This window comes from Emydura macquarii, unplaced genomic scaffold (assembly GCF_026122565.2).
Source record: "Emydura macquarii macquarii isolate MOO-44397 ecotype Brisbane River unplaced genomic scaffold, CSIRO-AGI_Emac_v2 contig_3714, whole genome shotgun sequence".
NCBI classification, from domain to species: domain Eukaryota; kingdom Metazoa; phylum Chordata; order Testudines; family Chelidae; genus Emydura; species Emydura macquarii.
The window spans coordinates 28970-44290 of record NW_027133851.1 but is presented as its reverse complement, the minus strand read 5'-3'; the positions used below and the strand labels follow the sequence as shown (position 1 = coordinate 44290).

The following is a 15321-nucleotide window of genomic DNA, read 5'->3' as shown; positions in this document are numbered from 1 at the left end:
TAGGATCCTTCGAATTCAGTATCAATCTAAATGACACTGCCATTCCTTACATCGTGTTCTGGTTCAAAGTTGTCATATTTGTGTGACACAAAGAATACTGATGGGCACCAATTTCTTGCATTAGTTTGCTTAAAGTCATGAAGAAAATCCAGTGCATCTGGTAAAATCTACTCTTCTGTTTGCAGCTACCTGCTTTTATGATGTGGGGTGAAAATCACCTAATTGTACACATGTAACAAAAAGGTATTTGCTTGTCACAGTAATGGCAAGAAAGCAATGCAAGGGGATGATTTTACTGTCATTTACGCTGATCTTACAATTGAGATAGATAGATAGATAGATAGATAGATCACGACTTTAAGATAACATATTGAACACATTAGACTAATCTAGAAAGTGGTTAAATCAGATTGCTTGAATATGAATTACTATAACTGATTACTTCCTTTTTGATAATACAGATGCAATATGTTTTTGTAATTTACTCAGTTAGGCACAGTGGCCCTATAGTTTCATATTATTATGGGATGGATTTCAGAAGGAAAATGGAAAGTTTATGTATTTTGTTGCATGAACATAGAAGCCAAAAGATTCTATCTGTGCACCCCAGCATTCTTAATACTGTTTCTCTACCTCTCCATTCACTCATCTGTCTATCCACCGCTCCATAAATATCTGCCATTATTCATATATTTCTATAGAAAGAGGAGGGTTAATGAATGGTGATAGATAGGTAGACAGATATGGACAAAGAAACACAGAGGAAGATATACCTGTGGAAAATCTCGATATTCAGCTTTCTGCTAATAATCCTTTCCCATAATAATATTAATGTATGGGACTTAAATATCTGGCCAAGGAATTTCCATGAAGTGCTTTGAAGCAGACACGGTGGCTCCTTTTCACTTAGAGCTATGTTCAGTGATGTATTGGAGATATTTTTCACCTTCTCAATTTCCAAGAGGGTCAGCATCTCACTGTTTTATTGAAGGCACCTCGTGCAAGCAGAATATACGTTCAGGTCTCTTTAATGACACCAAAGTGACAATCCTTTAAATATACGTCTTTGAATATTCATCAAGGGAAGGTAACAATTCAGGCAGCTCAGATGATGAGTTACAGCACAGGAAGACACCGAGGGGAACAGCTTTCAAGCCTATTGCATGATGTCTGTTGCTGATTTTTGTGTGCAAAGATCAGCTGATACATGCACCGTTAGCTTTATGCAGCATAGCAAGGAAAGTCACCGTGCTGTCACCCTGGGGATGACGACTGAAGGGATTAAGGGAAAGCATTCCACACTCTGATAGTGATCACTTGATCTAAGGGGAGAATTTGAAGAGCTATGTCTACACTGCAAAGAAAAACCTGCCGTGCTGACAAATGGCACTTACGCTATGTCTACACTGCAAAGAAAAAACCTGCCGTGCTGAGTCCCAGAGCCTGGGTCAGTTGACTTGGGATCGCCGGGCATGGGCTGCGGGGATAAGAGCAGCTGTGCAGATGTTCCCATCGGGGCTGGACCCCTGGGTCTGAAACCCAGGAAGAGGGGAGGGTCTCATGTCCTGGCTTCAGTCTGAACAGAAATGTCTGCTCTGCAGTGAGCCCAGTGACCCTGAGCCAATTGTCCGGGGCTCTAACACTTGTGGACTGGGTGTTTCTTGGCCATGTAGACACCCCCTATAACTTACGTAGGGCTGGAGACCTGGAGTGAAGCTGCTGTTCCCATCCCAGAGGCAGAAACAGACATCTGGGGAACTTTTGCTGATAAAATATGGCCGCCGAGCAAGTTGAGGCAGCTACAGGGTTCGGGGGCAGCTGATAAGTGGTTTTGTGAATCTCCGAAGGGTCTGTTTCTGTGATTTAGGTACCTAAAGGGTCAATTAGGTGCCTAAATCCCTTTGTGACTCTGAACCCTAACTCCCAGTGGAAGCCAATGGAAGGTAGGGGTGTGTCATTTGTGTCTTCAAAACCCTACCTCTACTCACGTTTTCCCCTCTGGCTTAAGCTCTGGGTATGGGCCCTGCCACAGATGGAAGTTCCAGTTTGATAAAGCAACAACGTGAACTTCTCTGTACCTCCAAAATATCAAAACTGAGGTTATTCTTCAGTCTCTTCTGAGGTCTTCTTCTGAGATGAAACTCCCAGTGGCCCACATTTTGGGACAAGGTGAACAGCTGTTATATTAACTGGGCAAAAATCTGAGGTCCTTAGTTTACTCCAGAAACCAGTAACTCAAGACAGGCAGCCCAAATGTGAGTTGTGGGATGCCATCTTCTCCAGAAGCCTGGCCACTCGATAGCAAATCAACGGCCTTGCTTAGCTCTTCTACAGGGGGCTCCACGGCTAGGTCTGGCATGACATGTAGAGCTGGTATTTGATCCAGCGATTCACTGGGGATGTTCCTTTCTGTGCACAGAGCTCTGAATATTGTTCAACCCAGCGAGAGAGCTGCTTACTTTTATCCGTGATAATGTCACCACTTTGCTATTTAAGAGGGGCAACCCTATTGACACTAGAGCTTTCTTCAAGCCGTCATACCTGACTTTGAGATGTCCTCTACCTGAAGCTGTCTGTATCTCTCCACGGAGCTTGATCCAGTAATGATTTGCACAACATCTACTTGCTGTCTGTACCTTGGCATTTGCATGTCCAAGTCTCACTTTGGTGCTGTCTGTTGGCTTCTTATCGTGTTCCAGATAGGCTGTGTTCTTAGTGTTAATAAAAGGTAATTGTTCCATTTCATTTTCTTCAAATCAGTCCTTTTTGGATGATCTCCTTCCCTCAAATGTAGCTAAAGCTGTTTCATGGATTGTCGTTCTTAAACATTCCCAAAATTCCTCTGCCTTCTCTGGTAGTGACTTCCCATGCATGCTGAGTTCAAAAGCCTTCACAAACTCTTGGCATTTCCTCTGTTTTTTGTTGTTAGTAGCATTGATTTTGGGCTTGCTCTGAAGTTTTGCTCTATATAGGTCTTAGCTGTAATCTTCACTTTGCTAATGATCAAAGCATGGTCTGTGTCCCAATCAGCACTGTGAAACGTACAAGTATTCTGCACTGAGGGTAGGTCTTTCCTCCTGATGATCACAAGATCTAATTGGTGTCAGTGGCCTGATTGTGGATGTCGCCATGACACTCTGTGGCAATCTTTTCCTGGGAAATATGAATTGGTAATACACATTTGATTTTCGGTGCAGAATTCAAGAAGTCATTGGCTATTTTCATTTATCTTGCCAATGCCAAAATGTCCTAGGTAATCTGGATGTGAGTTGTCGTCTATGCCGACTCTTGCACTGAAGACACCGAGGAGGACAAGTTGCTCAGTGGATGGTATTCTTTTGACAATTTGATAAAAAGAGTCGTAAAATATATCCTTCTCCTCAGGGCTAGATTTGATGTTGGTGCATAAGGGCTAATGATGTTCACAAAGCTGATGATTGTCTGAAATTTAAGTGAGGTAATGCACTCTGACTTCCCAATGGGTATTTCCAGGAGCTTTGCCCACTTACTTCTCACAGCAAAACTGACACCACGCAGATGATTTTCTTCACTTCCTTTACCATGCCAAAAGAAGGCATAATTGGCCTCTTAGAGAGAATCAGCATATGCAAGTCTTGTTTCCTGAAGTGCGGGAATGTCAATCTTGAGTTTGTACAGCTCACGGTCTATCAAAGCTGACTTCTGTGTGCTGTTTGTATATTGTAGATTCTCATCATCTTTCAATCTCGGACACATGATCCTAACATTCCATCTTTTCAGCTGGAAAGATCTTAGTTTCTTTTCAAAGGGACCTAAAGGAATTAGGCATCTAGGTCCTACTAGATTTCAGTGGACATGGGTTCCTAACTCACTTAGAGCCATCTGACAACTCCCAGTCAATGCTGCTGCAAAGTATGGTTTTTCCAAGCACCTCCCCCTGATAATGTGGGGAAAGCAGTGGATGTGATATACCTTGACTTTACCAAGGATTTTGATATTGTCTTCCACAATATTCTTATCAGCAAGTTAAAGAAGTATGGGTTGGATGAATGGACTATACGATAGATAGAAAGCTGGCTAGATCATTGGGCTCAATGGCTAGTGATCAATGACCTGATGTCTAGTTGGCAGCTGTAATGAGTGGAGTGCCCCAGAGGTCGGTACTGGGGCCAGTATTGTTCAACACCTTCATTAATGATCTGGAGGATGTGGTAGATTGCACTCTCAGCAAGTTGTCAGATGACACTAAGATGGGGGGAGTGGTAGACACGCTGGAGGGCAAGGATAGGAAACAGAATGATCTAGACAAATTAGAGGACTGAGCCAAAAAAATCTGACGAGGTTAAAAAAGGACAAATGCAGAGTCCTGCACATAGGGCGGAAGAATCCCATGCACTGCTACAGACTGAGGACTGACGGGCTAGGCAGCAGTTCTGCAGAAAAGGATCTGGGTGTTACAGTGGACATGAAGCTGAATATGAGTCAGCAGTGTGCCTTGGTTGTCAAGAAGGCAAACGACATATTGGGCTGCATTAGTAGGAGCATTGCCAGGAGATCGAGGGAAGTGATTATTCCCCTCTATTCGGCACTGATAAGGCTTCATGTGGAGTACTGGGTCCAGTTTTGAGCTCCCCACTACAAAAAGGATGTGTACAAATTGGAAAGACTCCAGCAAAGAACAACAAAAATGATTAGGGGGCTGGAACACATGACTTATGAGGAGAGGCTGAGGGAATTAGGCTTGTTTAGTCTGCAGAAGAAAAGAATGAGGGGGAATTTGATAGCAGCCTTTAACTACTTGAAAAGGGGTTGCAGGGAGGATGGAACTAAGTTGTTCTCAGTGGTAGTAAATGACAGAACTAGGAGCAATGGTCTCAAGTTGCAGTGGGGGAGGTCTAGGTTGGATATTAGGAAAATGTTTTTCACTAGGAGGGTGGTGAAGCACTGGAATGGGTTACCTAGGGAGGTGGTGGAGTCTCCATCCTTAGAGGTTTTTAAGGTGCAGTTTGACAAAGCACTGACTGGGTTGATTTAGTTGGGATTGGTCCTGCTTTAACAAAAGCTTGTGTATGTTTTCTCCACACTGAAAGAGAGGCAAACTGGGTAATAAACCTTTACTAGTCTGGTTTCTGACAGGGGGAGGATGGTGTAACTTTGGGGCGCAAGGCAAGGAGCTGGGGTGGACTGGTTGGTGTCTTTCTCTGTGAGATTCATGAGTGGCTCAGGCAGCATTGATATGACCTAGCTGGTTGTTGGCCTCAGTGATAACAGCACCCATGGGGTTCATTCCTTCACACAGGGAAAGCATTGTGAGAGACAGTCCAGCCTGGAGAATTAAGAAGGCACAGAGGAATCCCCGTCCCAGGTTGTACCCCAGAGGAACCCATTGCACTCTCCTTTTCTAAACTAGGGCCCTGATCATATCCATGTTTATATTTTTGAGTATGCTTATGCACATATTGCTGCTGTCTACTACACGATAGATGGATAGATGGATGGATATGCATTGGATGGGATGTATTCCTTCTGTCCTTCGATGGATAGGAGGAACTTCACGGGAGGACGTCTGATGGCAGGTCTACCCTACTGCTTAAATTGATCTAACTGAGTGACACAAGTTACAGTGACCTAAGTGCTGTCCCGTCGGCAGACAGCATCTTCACCAGACTAGCTACAACGCAGTTGCGTTTCTGGTGTGATCCTGCTCTGAGTAAGTTTCCCAGACATTAAGAGCTCTGTGTAGCTCAAATACTTGTCTCTCTCTCACCAATAGAAGTTGGTCCAGTAAAAGATATCACCTCTCCCACCTTGTCTCTCTAATATCCTGAGACCAACATGGCTACAACAACTCTTTTATTGTCACAAAAAAGGTGGGTTTGCTCAAGGGGTCCTGACTCAACCCCACGGAGACAAGAGCCGTCCTGTTGTGTATTTTAGCACTGCCTTAGACCCAGTAGCAGCAGGACTCCCTCCCTGTCTCTGTTCAGTTGCTGCAGCAGCCCTGTTAGTAGAAAAGACGGAGACTCTAGTTTTGGGATGCCCTTTGATTATGGCCATTCCACATGCTGTTGCTGCTCTATTCTTAAAAGGCAAAACCCAGCATTTATCCAACTCGAGGCTAACCAAATATGAGAACCTCCTTCTTTCAGCCTCAAATATCACCCTTACCCGTTGTCCCATATTAAATCCTGCCTCACTCCTCCCAACTCTCTCTGACGGTGATCGTCATGATTGTTTGTCAGTTACTGAACATCTCCTTACGCCTCGCCTTGATCTCCAAGATGTCCCTTTGTTAAATCCTGATTTAGTTTTGTTTGTTGATGGTTCTTGCCTTAGAGACAGCCTGGGTAATCTTGTCTCTGGATATGCTGTATGTACTCAGCACCAAGTGTTAGAAGCACACCATCTGCAACATGTTTTGTCTGCTCAAATTGCCGAATTAATAGCCCTTACTCGTGCATGTATATTAGCCAAAAATCAATCTGTAACTATTTACACTGATTCCCGTTATGCCTTTGGAGTCGTCCATGACTTTGGTCAACTCTGGAAGCAGCAATGGTTCCTCACTTCGGCTGGAACCCCCATTCGGAATGGATAATATGTTGATGCATTATTGCAGGCACTGCAGTTACCCTCCGCCCTAGCCATTGTTAAATGTCAAGCCCACCTTACCCCTTATGATGATGTCATGCGTGGAAATGCCCTAGCTGATCAGGCAGCTAGGAATGTGGCCCTTTCTAGCCCTCCTGTGCCAGATTTCACTAACCTTTTCCTTTCGTCAGACCAGTCACCCCTGGCAAGTCTTACTAAGTTAACAGAACTACAAGATCAGGCTTCAGAACAAGAAAAAGAGGACTGGCTCGAAAAGGGTGCCAATTGCACCCGGATACCTTGTGGCGCTCCCCGGATGGCCACCTGGTAGCACCCAAGGCCCTTTTACCCTACCTTGCCCGTGTGACCCACTCAGTGGCTCACACGAGCAAAGGTGGGATGATTGCTACAGTACAGCGCGATTGGTTTGCCCCACGTTTTTCTTCCATAGCGCAACAGTACTGCAAAACCTGTCCTATCTGTCTAGCCCATAACATAGGCCAGAAAGAAAAGACCAAACCCTCAGCACACCCTCCTCCATGGGGATCCTTTGTAAACTTACAAATGGATTTCATCCAAATGCCTAAATGTTGTAACTTTGAATAAGTGTTAGTCATAGTTGATATGTTTTCGGGATGGGTAGAAGCATATCCTTGTAAGCAAGCGGATGCAGTAACCATTGCCAAGAAACTGTTGAGAGAATTCATACCTAGGTTTGGGTTGCCCCTCATTTTGGACAGCAATAGAGGGACCCACTTCACAGGACAGGTCATTCAGAACATGTGTAAAGCCGTAGGAATTCAACAACCCCTGCACTGGGCATACCATCCCCAGTCTAGCAGAGCTGTGGAAAGGAAAAATTCAGATCTGAAAACTAGATTAGCTAAAATATGTGCAGAAACTAGCCTGAAGTGGCCAGATGCCCTACCCACAGCTCTCATGTATATTAGAAACACTGATAACCGGAAGCCTGGACTATCTGCACATGAGACCCTTATGCCAGACCTATGAGACTGCCACACACCCCTCCGCCCGATCCGCAAGAATTTGACTTACAGTTAACGGACAATGTGATACGGGACTATTGTAAAATGTTAATACAATGTATCAAGTCTGTCCACTCACAGGTTCAAGAAGTCCTCTCAACACCTGCAACGGAACCCTGCCACTCCCTCCAACCGGGAGATTGGGTCTACGTGAAAGTCCACTGGAGAAAGTCAGCCCTGGGACCACGCTGGAAGGGTCCATTCCAAGTACTCCTCACCACAAACACTTCTGTAAAGTGCCAAGGCCACCAGTCCTGGATACATGCCTCACACTGTAAAAGGACCTCTACACCTGAAAAAATAAGGTTAGAGGAGCAGGGTGTAAGTGCTCGTAACCTCTCCCCTGCACAGGAAGAGGATTTGCCATGTCAGAGGGAAAAAGACGTGCTACTACCTCACCCATATAATTTGAGAAGCAAAACCTAACCCCTATCCAATGATCTACAACAATTCTTCCCCTGAAAACTCTACAAATCCATGGACTATTCTTGACAACTATTGGGACTTAGAGGCGAGACAAGGACAAATTGCTTTTTGTGTAATGGTGTTGATTGTGTTAACGCTTATTGTAAAGTGGAAGCCAAAGTTTTAAGACTTTAGGCCCACATTTGTAACAGACAAGGGTGAGTTGGAAAATAGTATGGCACCATAATAGTGGGACGTATTGGTGAACTCACCAGGAGGCGAAACCCAGGGTGTCTATGGTCTCCAATATCTCACTGCTACAGTATAAGTGGTACAAAATGCAACACTTTCTTACGTGGACACTTCGCCTCACAGTCTTTGTTAAAGGAAATACTTTCCTATCTACAATAATTCAATATACCAAAGATGTTAATGTTTCAAATTGTTGGGTTTGTGCCCATCTTCCCATTCATGCTCAAGGAGGAATTCCTATGATCCCTGTACCAGTTCTCCTAGAGACGCCAAACGAGGCGTTTGATCAAAGCCCTCACAATTGGAATGCAACTTGCAATACCATAAAATGAAATATAACTGAATTTATTAGAGTAGTAAGCCCTAACAACTCAGTTCGTCTGTGTTATGTGTGTGCAGCTATAGTCAGAATGAATCCGACAGCTAAAACCTTAGGAGAGGTACCAGACCATCAATGTGAAATGACCATAGGGAGTACAACCCCAAGTGCTTGTTACACTCAAAATCCTATGCTAGGACAGTACTGGGTATGTGGCACTCGGGCTTATAAATATTGGCCATGGGGATGGGCCGGTAGATGTTATAAGGCATATTTAAATCCAGCCATAAGGCATGTTCAAGGAGAGCTTGTTAAATCACCAAACTCTCACCGGTCTAAAAGAGAAATAACTGAGACTGATAGATTCTTTGCCATAACCTTCCCTAGCTATGGTGTAGGACGAACCATAAAAGAACTTAGACGAGTGGCATTAGTATTAGAGGAGGTAGCAAATGGAACCACTGAAGCTTTTAAATTCGTCACCACTGAAGTGTCAGAATTAAGGCAAATGATCTTACAAAATAGAATGGCTCTAGACATGGTGCTGGCAGCAAAGGGAGGGGTATGTGCTTTAATTGGAAAAGAATGTTGTACCTATGTCCCTGATAATGAAGAAGGAATTTATAATGCCTTAACAAAGATACAAGATGCCACTGCCAAATTACACCAGACTGTAAACTGGAGTCTTTGGAGCTGGTTTGGAGATTTGTTAGGAAATCTAGGCTCCAAAATTGTTCAGGGGTTACTGTTGTTCCTTGGAATAATAATAGGAATATATGTACTGTTCATGTTATTCAACTGTTGTTGTCAATGTATAGTAACTCAAACCCAGAAAAGTATAAAGACCACAGAAATAAAACAGATGGTCCAACTGATGTACGCAGAGGTACTAAGAGAGAAGGAAGAAGAAGACGAGGAGGTGAATGGATTAATGCAAATGAGTCTATAGATGTGGTGTTACAAAGCACCAAAGGGGGAAATGTGGAAGCACAAAAGCAAGGCCTGGTAGGCTTTGCACTGAAATGAGTGATGGAAATGTAAGTTAGCATGACTATGGATGGAAGAACCCACTGAAGACGGTTGATTGCGCTTTAAGCTGTTTTAGAAACTATCTGCTCTTGTAATTGCTCCTAGCTATGCTTGTAACAGATAAGGGGGTAGCCGTTAGACTTGTGTAAGAGATAAGGAAGTAGCCGTTAGACATGTTTTGCAATGGAAAACTCCACTATGCGATCAGTATGTGAAGAGCTATCCTATATAAGCCATCAACATTCAAATCTGTATGGAGACTCCTGACAGCAGCACAGAAACCCTGTGCTGTCCAGGGCTCCCCTATGGCCATAGCTCTGTGTGTGTGTCTATCAGAATAAAGCTCTGCTCGATTTGACCCAAAAAGAGAAGCTGTGTGATCTTTTCCATGACACCTCACACCTTCCTCTAATGCAGGTGGCCCATTATCCCCATCTACTAACTGGAAAACAGCTGATGCAAAGTGCTGGTTAATTGCTCCCTTCTCTCAGGTCTCAGACTGGGAGAGGGGAGTTGCCCAAGGGCTAAACTCCCAAAGGCCAGGCCAGAGAGCAACATAAATGTTCCTGCAGCTGGAGATCATGGATGATTCTGGAGTCACTGCGGTGGCTGTGTCAATGCTATGCAGGTCTTGTGTGCAACGGTTGCACTGTCATTAAGAGGGAGCATCTCCTCCAAGTCAGAATAATGAACAGATCTCAGCCTCTTTGGGTATGTAGGATCTGTTTCAATGTCTGCAAACTGGGTGGAGCAAACTGGAGAGAAAGAGCTAAAGACTTCCACTGCACGGTGACTGTGTGACTCTTGGCTAAGGCACCGAGTGTAAGGTTCTGGAGTAGCCTTTAAGTCTATTTCCTCCCCTTCGCTCTGTCTCTTTGATGCTCTCTTTCTCCATTTCTATCTCCCATTCTCTCTCTCTGTCTCTCCAAATCTATGTAGCAGCTTGGGTTGACTGGAGCTCTGAGCTGGTACAGAACATTCTCAGTCTTAGATGCTTGACTGGTTGGTACTTGCTCACATGCTCCCGGTCAAACTGATCACCAGATTTGGGAGTCAGTAAGAAATTTTCCACCAGGTTAGATTTGCAGGGACCTTGGGGTTTTTTCCACTTTCTTCTGCAGCATGGGGGGGCTGTGTCGCCTGCTGGGATCAGCCAAGTATATCTCACTGTGTCAGGCATTGGTGATGCCTGGGCCTCTCCTGTTCTCTGCCTGAGTCACAATTGTTTAGTCTTCGGACATCTGAAGAAGTGCTTTGGTTTAAGTGAAATTTTTGTCCTCAGTGTGGGGTATATTTAATGGCTTATGATGTACAGGAGGTCAGACTAGATTATCTAATAGACCCTTAGGGCCTTAAACTCTATGAAATTCTCTCTCTCTCTCTCTCCACACAAAGAGGAAAATTTTGCATTATCATACTGAAGTATTTTGGAGGTTTCTTTCGGTCTTGCAATCTCTCTGGAAAGGTACTTAGGAGTCAGCTAAATTCACGTTCCAATTCATTATAATTTGCTTTCCTTTTATTAATTTTTCTATGGCTCTCTGATACCGTGATGATGGATGAGCTATAAGAACTGAATAGAATAGAAGATAGTTGAATAGAAAAGAAGAAAGGAAAATAGAATTGAGTAGAAATGATCAAATATGAGTTCTGATTCTCCACTCACTTCCACCAAACGTATGCGGGTTAGAAAGGTTTACCCTTTGAGAGTAAAATTTGTGGGGTACAAAGGAATAAACAAATCATGATTTATTGAGATTGCCAATCTGGCTGCATTCTCTCTATACCTCCAGGAATGATCCCGTCTGGCATGGAAAAGGAGAATCGCACTGTGGTGTCAGAATTCATTCTCTGAGGGATCCCCAACACCAAAGGCCAGAAGACCATCCTTTTCATCAGTTTCTTAGCTTTCTACCTCTGCACCCTCCTGGGCATCCTGCTCATTTTATCAGCCATCCTCGCTGACTCCCACCTGCACACCCCCATGTACTTCTTCCTCTGCAATCTCTCCATGCTGGACCTTAGATCCGCCTCCATCAGCACCCCTAAATTGCTGGTCAGTCTCTGGGCCAAGAGTAGAACCATCTCACTGGGAGGGTGCATGTCCCAGATCTTCTTCTACCACTTCCTAGGCTGCACCGAGGGCCTGCTCTGCACCGTCATGGCCTTTGACAGGTACGTGGCCATCTGCCACCTGCTGCGCTACCTGATCATCATGAACTGGAGGGTGTGCGCCATCCTGGCTGCCGGCACCTGAGTCACCAGCTACTTTCACACCACCATTCTCACCAGCCTGATCTTCACGCTGCCCTACTGCGGGCCCAATGTGGTGGACTATTTCTTCTGTGACATCTTCCCCGTGGTAAAGCTGGCCTGTGTGGACACGTACGTCATCGAGACCGTGAGCTTCACCAATATTGGCATAGTGCCCATGACCTGCTTCCTCCTTATCCTCATGTCCTACGTCAGGATTGCTGCCTCCGTGGTGAGAATGCGCAGTGCTGAGCACCATCAGAAAGCAGTTTCCACTTGTGCATCGCACCTGACAGTTGTATACTTCTTCTTTGGTCCCTGTGCCCTCCTCTACACCCAGCCGCCCCTGAGCAATGTACTGGCTACCCCCACTCATATCTTTTGTAATGTGGTCACCTCGATGCTGAATCCGGTCATCCACATGCTGAGGAATAAGGAAGTCATGGCAGCATTCAGGAAAATGAAAGGTGGCTAATCCCAGTCCTGCAAAAATTGCTAGCTGAAATGGAATGTCTTCCGATAGAGGTGGTCAGGAAGTCAATGGATTTATGCCAGGGCTAGGTTAGAATTAAGAAGGGGGCCAGTGGAGTTACTCCAGGGTTAGAGTTAGATTAATAGATTATAGGGCCAAAAGGGACCACTGTGATCATCTGGGTCAGACCAATGGTCCATCTAGCCTAGTATCTAGTCTTCCAACAATGTCCCCTAGAACATGTCTTAGAAAAACATCAATCTTGATATTAAAGTTGTCCTCGATGGAGACTCCATTAAGGCACTGGAACAATTTACCAAGGATCAAATTACTCTCTTTATTGAAAATGTATGCAGTATATCCAGTCTGAATTTGTCTACCTTCAAATTCCAGCTATTGGATCATGTTAGACCATTCTCTGGTAGGCTGAAGAGCCAGCCCATTATTAAGTATTTGTTCCCCATGTAGATACTTACAGGTGGTAGTCAAGTTACCCCTTGACCACTTTTTGTTAAGGTAAATAGCTCAAACTCTTTAAGTGTATCACTATAACACACATTTTTTAATCCTTCAATTATTCGCATGGTTCTTCTCTGAATCCTCTCCAATTTAGCAGCACACTTCTTGAACTGTGAACCCCAGAACTGGATAGAGTATACCATCAGCAGTTGCATCAGTGCCAAATCTAGAGGTAAAAGAATCTTTCTGCTCGTACTCGAGATTCCTCCTCTATGCACTAGGATTACATTAGTTATTTTGACCACAGCGTCTCACTACGAGATTAGGTTCAGCTGATTTTCCACCACGACTGCCCAATCTTTTTCAGAGTCAATGCTTCCCAGGATACAGTCCCCCATCCCATAAGCAAGGCCTAGATTCTTTGCTCCGAGATGGACATGCTGACATTTCACCGTATTAAAATACACATTGTTTGCTTGACCCGCCCTTACCAAGAGATCCAGACTGGTGAGGAGATTGGTGGGGTTATTCCAGGTTTAAGATTAGGTTTAGGATGGAAGTCAATGGAGTTTTCCAGGGCTAATGAGGAGGACATGGGTGTTTTCCTAGGAGTAGGGAAAAGGTCAAAGGAATTATGATCTGAGGGCAGTTGGGCTATGCTAGGGGTCAGGTTACGCATGAAATCAATAAAATTCCCCAGGCTTTGGGTGAGGCAGGAAGTGAATATATTTATGCCAGGATTAGTATTAGAGCTTGGCAGGAAGTTAGAAAAGTGACAAACTCCTTAGGGCTCAGTTCCCCACCTGAGGCATTGTGGTGCAAATCATTCTTTTATCCTACGAGCTCTTTGGGGCAGGGTCTGTCTCTCACCGGTGTGGGTGCAGTGCCCATTATCCTCTAATGGCCTTCTACAAAAGAAAAATAATATTTTTGTGAATTGTCATCAGCTCTTATGAAGTGGGATTTTGCCCATAAATAAAAAAAACAATTACAATTAAAAACAGAAAGGAAACTGAGGCAGATAATGTGAGCCATGTTGCTTGCCCTTTTCCCTGCAGGACAGTCCACACTACCACAACATCCCGGCATTGAAAACAGCTCTGACTGAGGGAGGAGCGCCCCTCCTGAGTTGCCTTCACCATTCCCTGAACTGCAGCACCCCTTTGCACTGCCAGGGCTCAGCCTGAATTTTCTCTGTTATTCTTTGCCATTGTCCTGGAAACCAATATCCAAAAAGTCACAAACCCAGAACAGGGCGACTGAGCAAAGAGAACTTGGAAAGGAAGAGAGGTGCACAGCTGTGGACATTGACTCTAAAAATGGCTGTAACTTCTGATGGACAATGGGAAAGCCCCATTGAGCTCCAGGCACTGGGTACTGGATGGCTGCAGAGGGAGAAGGAGGGAGAGCAGGTGGCGATAGCATTTAGTAACTGAGAACTGTATCAGTTCAATGTACTACATTTAAAGAGCCCATGGGAATTATTTGCAAAGCATTATCTTGTGGCTAGGACAAAGGAGTGGGACACAGGAGATCTGGGTTCAAGTACAGGTTCTGTGGAAGATTCCCTATTTGACCTTGAGTAACTCACTGAATTGCTTTGTGCCTCAGTTTCCCCATCTGTTAAACAGGCATCGTTAAATCCTTTGTCTCTCTCATCCATTAAATGTGTATCCGTTTCAGACAGTGACAGTCTCTTACTACGTGTCCTCGCAACACCCAGCAGAAAGGGGCCCACATCTGAGTTCCAGTCTGTAGGTTCTACCAAAATACCAATGATAAGAATCAGAGGCGACCCAGGGTGGGTGCAGGAGGTGTCACATAAGTGCAGATTTCTGCCAGTGTTTGCTGGCCAGGCTCCCTCCCTGTCCAGTGACTCCTGGAGCAGGCTGCAAGCTGTGACCCCGGGGAGACGGAGAAGCAAACACTTTGCTATGGGAGCTGCAGGGAGGGGCAGCTGAGAGTAAAGCATGTGAATGCCTTTGAACCGTGCCCTCTGCCCACCAACAGCAGGTCCCAGCCGCCTCTGATATAAGCAGTGAGAATACAAATAAAAGAGTAAAATGCAGCTCGGCCCTGCTGTTCGTGGCAATGACACATGGAACTGAACTGGAGCCAGCCAAGAGTAAGGTGGGAGCTGCTACCCAGCACAGTGATAAGGGCCCCCCTGGGCATTCATTAGAACACCTGCATTTTAATTAACCCCAAAGGCCATTCCACGTCATGGTATGTTATGACTGTGTCGGAGATAATCTGTCTACAGAGACTAATTATAACTTCTGCCTTCTGCCACTTCAGTCCGGCTCCCAAATAAGATGCCCACCAGAGGAACAGCAAGAAATGACAGCGATGAAAAGAATTGCAAAGGGCCTTACTGACACTGCTCTGCTATGGCAGCAGCAAACGGATCCATGAGCTCAGTGCTGACAAACCCCTAACACAGCCTTGCTTCCCTGGCTCTGTCACACCCTCTGTGTGTGGGGTCTATGGCCTGGTTTAGGTTACAGGCTATGCCA

At 44.9% G+C, this 15321-nt stretch overlaps 1 pseudogene; it reads left to right on the top strand.

Moving 5' to 3' along the window:
* The first annotated feature begins 11431 nt into the window (after window positions 1–11431).
* LOC137146132 (olfactory receptor 10D3-like) lies at window positions 11432–12349 on the top strand (annotated as a pseudogene).
* Window positions 12350–15321: the final 2972 nt, after the last annotated feature.